This window comes from Struthio camelus, chromosome 2 (genome assembly GCF_040807025.1).
Source record: "Struthio camelus isolate bStrCam1 chromosome 2, bStrCam1.hap1, whole genome shotgun sequence".
NCBI classification, from domain to species: domain Eukaryota; kingdom Metazoa; phylum Chordata; class Aves; order Struthioniformes; family Struthionidae; genus Struthio; species Struthio camelus.
Genome location: NC_090943.1, coordinates 16,602,353 through 16,609,412, shown reverse-complemented (window position 1 = coordinate 16,609,412; position 7,060 = coordinate 16,602,353). Strand labels below are relative to the sequence as shown.

The following is a 7,060-nucleotide window of genomic DNA, read 5'->3' as shown; positions in this document are numbered from 1 at the left end:
ACTGACAGAAGATTTACACTGACAAAAGCGTAGAATTTACCTTACTCTAGAGTTCTACTTACACAAAACAAAACAAATGCCAGTTTCAAGCTCTGGATGCCTTTATCTGTCTTTAAACAACATTAGATAAAACTGATTGGGTCCAGCAATTATCTCCAGATCACGGTACCTTTGTTACAACATAAATATAACAAAAATGTAATTAGTCCCACTAACAAAATTACTAACTTTGTTGCTGGCTAAGAGTGAAATAGCTCTCCTCTGGAGTGCAATGTCAACGTTATGGGTTAAGCTTTGGATTCTTGGTGTAATGAAAGCAATATTTATGGAAGAGGCCGTTTATCAACTGAAGACAATAAAGGCCATGACTAAATTCATAGGCTATCTGAGACAGATAAAACAGTACTGTTGTTATGAGTATCTTGGCAGCACTGTTCAGATATATTGTGCTGACACTCTACAGATGTATTTACCTACATGGAAATAAATATTCATGTGCATCTTAAAAAAAGGACATAAAACAAAGCAATGGGATATTAAGAACATGGAGCTAGAAGACACAGTGTCTTTTCGATTGCCTTTTTCCATCAGAAAACCTGTGGAAAGAAATAAGAAAGATCATTCCACTGGAAGAGCAGGACACATCCCTATTTTTGCGGAACAACCTGAGTGACCCACCTCCGAATCCTGTGGAGAAAGAGTTATGTGACAGCAATATCTGTGCCATAGCAAGCAACAACCAAGCCTAACTAACCTTCTTCAAAGCAACACCAAGATTCTCTTGGGACTTCAGTACCTCCAGCCTGGTTTGATCTGCCTTGTGTAAGGCAGTGGGTTATGGGGACACAACATAGCTTCCATCTATACTCCATTTATGCCACAAAACTCACAGACCATGAGTATACCTTCCTTTGGACCTGTTGCTTGCAGACAGACCTCAGTATATCTCTGTTACTCCAGCATCTTCCTGGAAAGTGGCATTTCCCTCTAGGAGGAGGAGAACTGTGTCAGAAGAGCTCTTCTCAAGCCGCTCTCAGGGGCAAGGTCCTGCCAGCTCTCAGTAACGACTGCTATGAGCTTTGTTTTTCTGAGATGCTGTTTTCTCTTCTTTCTAGTCTTACGGTTACCCTGGAATGTCAAAATGTTCTCATGCTGAAATTGCAACTACTGTGTAAGAGTTGTTTCAAAAAAATGAATGAGAACACAGATAGGAGAAAGAAGGCACGAGAGGGAAAGGTACTATAATGAAAAACAACTGCAGGATTACTACATTTTATTTCATTTTTTCATGCCTCTGCATTTCATTGTATTTTCCTGGAAGGAAAGACTGCTTAAAGGAGAACTTTGAACGGAACTGGTGAATAGTACTGAAAATCCATCAACCTCCAGTAACATACCAGGCACATTTTAGTCCATTTTAAGCCATAAATGGTTTGATCTGGAATGGAATAATGTACATTCTTCATGGAATCATCCTTAGATTGCCCCCTCTTCTTTCATCATTAAAATGCAACCTTCATCTATTATTTTCACGGTTAAGCCTTAATAGCAAGTTATTGGATCTTACTGTTTATTTGCAGGGCAAGTACATGTAAATGTATTTAAATGTTTATGCAAATTAAGCCCAGCTCTCAGGCTGTCAGAGTTGCAAATGTTGTATTTTGTGGCACAAAAGGCTAAGCACCTCTGGCCTATAGAGAATTTTTATAGATGTGTTTTAAAGGGATACTAGCATTATCTTAAATAGTGGCAGTCTAATGTTGCTCATGGCTATTTCTTAGTATTAATTAGGGATGGACAAATTAGTTTGGAAAAAATCTCAAGTATAAGTTGAAGTAGAAATTTTAACCTCCAGCTTCTATAATAGCCCTAGTAAGAATCATTTTCTGACTCCGTTTCCCACAATTGATTTACCCTTTGCCCCAGACACTTCTCTTGATATTCAGCCCCTCTGTTGAAGGGCCTCAGCCAAAAAGGGAGCCATCTTTAGGCTGTCTATTGATGTCCAATGTCATATGCGCTAAGTGATCTAGAGCAAAAAATATACAGCTTCAAAGTATTATGCAGACTTGGCAACATCTGTTATCACCCTACAGATAGTTTTGTAGACCAAAAGCAAGATACTCAGTGGGATTTGTTTGAAGGAGTTTGAAGTTAAGGGTAACTAGGAGCCTCAGAAGAGGGTAGGAGGGGACCGGAAGAACCTAGATGAGTCAGTCAAAATGCTTATTGAATAGAATTACACTAGCAGACACAGCTGGTTTCAAGGTCAAAGACAAGGTCAGTATGACAGAAGGACATAGATTAGTCCTCAAGGGCCAAGTACACAATTTTAGTGGAAAGAGGACAACCTCCCTGGAAAGAGTGGTGCATAATATAAGAGAAGAGGCAGAAGATTTAGAGGAATCACAAAAGCTTGGGATACTTTCAGATAATCTTATGTTCCTGCAAAACAAAATTGCTCAACCTTTTAAATTTTCATTCCTCAAAATGTTATGAGTAATAACCATAATCATCTGAAATGGAAAAATTCTCTCTCAGTATGCACTAATTAAAACACAGTGTATTATTTGCTGCCTGCTAAATATTGCCAGAGATATAGGGATCTATTAATCAGAGAATCCATTATATCTGTTAGTTCCACAGATATTAATTCTACAGTTTTATCACATGTGAACTATCAGGCTATAAATTATACAGAAAGCTATATAAACTTGATTATTTAAGTAGGCTTAGGCGAACGCGAAAATTAGGAATGAGCAAGGTACCACTCTTAAAGCTAACAATCGTGTTATGTTAGAAGTGACTTGGCCTCAAATTCCAGCTCAGAGATTTGAATTTTCCTAGTGAGATTTTAAGGCCACCTACTGTTAGTTCATTTTCATAGATATTTCCCTCGTTACAACTTTGTTTAAAAGTATCCTATTCACACCTGAAGACATAAAGAATAAACCTGTTGCTGGTATGTTCTCTGCTCAGATAAAAACCCTGAAGGAACTCCCTTCCCTTTAGAAGGTATTGCTTACAAAATATCTACAAGTCCTTTAACTTCTTTGGGATAGATTCATGTTTGCTACTGCTTTACACCCTTTTTGTATGACCGTCAAATCCCACACAGTGTACAAAGAGTCTTCAACAACTACATGGAAATGAAAGTATGAAGTTGGATGGAGGATCAGACAGCTGTAGAAAATAAACTTGGAAATGAACTGTTAATGGAGGTCATCTAGCATCCATCCCCTTCTATTATGATACTGAACCATTACACACTGTTGTGTAACCTGCTTTTTTTCTACAACCTCCCTTGACAATCTATTCCATTACTTATCTTTATAGATATATTATCTTTATGGATAGAAAATGTTTCAAATTACCTAAACAAAATTTGCAACTTAAACCCATCTTCTTTGTACTATCTGCACGGAATAGTGAGAACATTTTGTTCTCTTCTGCTGTCAGCTTTTACATTTTTGAAGACATTTAACATATGTAAGTATAAAAGGTGAGCTTGTAATGCTCACTTTTTAAATTATATGGTTTCAATTTCCACCTAGGAGAGAGAAATACCTCTCCCCCACCTCCAAAAAATTTTAAGTAATGTGCAAGTTAAATGAAAAAAAAAGAAATTCATAAAGAAGAGGAAGCTAGCGTAAAGGAAATAGAAGGTGCAGCTTTGTGGGTAAATTCTGGCTTAAAATCAAAAAATAGAAATAATGTCTAGAAAGAAGACTGGAAAGGACCATACTCCTCAACAAGTTAAAACTAAAATCACAAAAAGGCATGCCAAAGAGTTCTGGAGAAACCAGAATCTTTAGTGGTACAGAAGCTGTTTCTTTTTTAAACCTACCAGAATAAGGAAGCTCGCCTAGGTCCAGGATATGGTTAAGAAATACAAGGAATATTTATGTGATGTATAATCATTGCAGAAGGGCTGACTGAATCCTTCCTGTGTCACAGCCATTCTTTACAAGGAATGAGTCTGAGGAAATGTTCCAGATTGACGTGCCAATGGAAGAGTCTGAAAATAAATCAATACACTTAAGAATAATAAATCACTAGAACCTGGTGGCATTCTCTCTAGAATTCTAAAAAGAGGTAAATATAGAATTGTTAAACGGCCAATTGACACTTGTAATTATTGTTTAGATGTGTCTTTATGTCACAGGAAAGCAGATGGGAAACATGGTATAAACTCTGAAAAAAGTTCCAGTCATGATCCTAGGAAGTATGAATCAGTAAATCTGATTTCCACAAATTAGCAAAAAATAAACTTGATAACGAATAAATTTAATAATACTGTAAGGAATATGACATATTGGGAAATAGGCTTTTGATGAAAGTCATACTGTTATTATAGTTCACTGAAAGAATAAATGAACGTGTGGATCAGCCTGATCCAAAAAATATAACGTGCAAATTTTCAAAAAGCATTTGACAAAATCTCTTCTAATGAAACTAAGCACTCATGGGATAACAGAGGAATTTTTCTCATGGATTAATGGCTGATCAAAGAATGTTCGCAACAAATGACATGTTTCTACAATGCAGAAATGGAGAAAGGTTAGGTACCCCATAAATTAGCAAAATCTTCTTAAGATCAATACTGGAATATAGTTCAACATGGTCTGGATCTGAAAATGGGGATGAACGCGTTGTCAGTAACTGACAAGTCTGTAGATAGTACAGACTTTTTTGGCATAGTCTGCTCTGAAGTTGACTCTGAAAAGCTGCAAAAAGATCTCACAGTCATAAATAACCAGAGAACATCTTAATATAAAATTCAATGTCAGTGAAAGCAAAGAAGTGTAGATAAGAAGAAAAATCACCTTAGTTCCAGGTACACAGTGATAGGTTATAAATGTATATTTACTGTATGGAATCATTGCAGATAGCTCTCTGAAAGCATCAGACTAATACTCAATGATAGCAAAAAAACATAAATAGAGTATTAAGTAAAACAAAACGTATAGAAAAAAGATCACCCCTTTTAGTTGACCAATTTACCTAATGCTTTAAAAAAAAGAAAAGCTATCAAGAACACATTTCTTTCTTCAGGTCACCTAGCCAAAAGTTGGAAAAGTCTCCTGGTTATTTACAGAAGCCAGCTGTGGTGGAACTGCAGCTGATCATTAGTTAATAATACCATATTATTATGAAAATGTAAGCATTGTACTGAGATATGCATGCCCGCCCTTTTGAAAAATTTCTACCTACCCAGTCATTGCCCAACTGAAGGTGCGTACCTCTTCAAAGCGTACCGAGGTTCTTTAACTTCTTCCAGAATGTTTATCCGAATTGTGGTTGAAGGGTGTCAGGACCTGAGAGTCTGCCTGATCTGTGACGCCCAGATCTAGAACAGGACGTCTGAAAATACCCCACCGTGCCTTGGCCTGCGCGAGGCAAAGTGGTGGGCTGAGGTGTTCAGGGCTTTAACCCCTGCATCTCCTTTCGGGTGAGGCTCCTGCCTAGAAATAGCTGTTCTAAAGGTTGCTGAAAAGACATATATATCTTTAGATCTCTTTGTTTTCTGTAACAAACAATCTTTCCTATTGTTGAGGCCCCAAGGGCACTGACTGCCCTGGCTGTCGTTGCCCCCCAGCTTCCCCAGCCCAGCCCCAGCCCAGCCCCGCCGGGGCCACCAGTCGCTGCCCCACGATGCTGCCCAACGCCGAGGCAGGGGGACCAGGGCTCCCTGGGACGGGAGCCGCCGCTGCGCCCCGACATCCACCCGTGCGCTCTCAGCCACGTGCACGAAGCCCAAGGGAGATGGGGCACGTGCGCTTAGCATGGCCACCTTGAGAAAATCCGCAGTCTCCCTTTCCTCCAGGAGTCTCCAGGCAGTGGTGAGCGGTAAAGTTCTGCACCTGAACCTCATTTAGACCAAGGCAAATAGACAGTGTGTTGTCAGCATGAAAGGGGCCTTGAAGCAGGTACTGGTTTGTATGAGAGAGATTTGGGACCCCTCGGTTCTCTCCTTCTGCTGCGTAGCACCATCGTGCCTCGTGAAAGAGTAGTTTTGCCCTAAAAATGGCTATTTGTCAAACAGGCATAGCATTTCCTATGCAGAGGCGTGCAGTTTTGTGTAGAACCTTGGATTTTTAGCGTATTATGTTAATACATAAATAATTTATAGACATCTCTTTAGCATATGCTGAAATAAATCAGTCCCCCAAAATCATGATTAAAGTGAGGGCAAGTAACTGGGGCTACCACTCCAGTTTTATATTTGCATAAGAAAAGTTAAAAATAGCTTCCCCAGTACAAGTCAGGACTGACATCCTGTTTCTTTACAGGAAATACAGATACTCTTAAACTTTCCCACCTGTTTCACTTTAAGAAGATCAAACAACAGAAGAGCACTAACCAATCAAATAACTGTCTAAGAAACTTAAATGCCGTGTTTTGTTAAGAAGATATGAATGCAGAGATCTTCTGAGAGGGAAGATAACTGAATTTCACGGTGGAAATCCCACTATGGATTGCAGAAGCATAAGATAAGAATACTAAGGTAGGTCATTTCTGTTAGTACTTGAATTGTGCCCTGAAAAGTGAGAGGCATGTAACCTAATTCTGGACTTGGTTTCTAAAAATTGTTTCTTTAAAATAAAATGATAGCTGGGCAATATGGCTTGCAATATATTGTAGCCTATTTAATAAACACACAAATCACTGATAGAAGGTATTTAGTTGTTTAGTGGAAAAGAACTTTGACAAATGCCAGAAATAATTTCAAAACCGAGACATAGTTCTATCTGTGTGTCAAATAATTCATAGGAAATACACTTCTAAAATGCCAAATATTTTATTCCCAGGTAAAGCTGACTGCCTTATTGTCTACTTTAAAAGTCAGTTATAGATTATGTCTACTTTTTAATTCCCACAAGGAAGTGACATATTTTCATCCCGTTAAAGATTAACATTCACTTTGACCCTGTATTTTATGAAAATAAATTTAAAATGTTACATTTTTGATAGCACTAGAGCTCTAAATTTGCTGATTAATATCCACTGGGATATGCAACTCGGGCTGTATGCTAGTTAAAATAATAAAGTGCTCCGT

General features: G+C 38.2%; 1 long non-coding RNA gene across 1 annotated transcript in view; it reads left to right on the top strand.

Annotated features, from left to right (window-relative positions):
• The first annotated feature begins 6,360 nt into the window (after nucleotides 1–6,360).
• Nucleotides 6,361–7,060, top strand: part of LOC138066287 (uncharacterized) — a 77,874-nt gene continuing 77,174 nt past the window's right edge. The window contains exon 1 of the long non-coding RNA XR_011139562.1: nucleotides 6,361–6,508. This is a non-coding gene — a long non-coding RNA (uncharacterized lncRNA). The remainder of the gene's footprint in view (nucleotides 6,509–7,060) is intronic.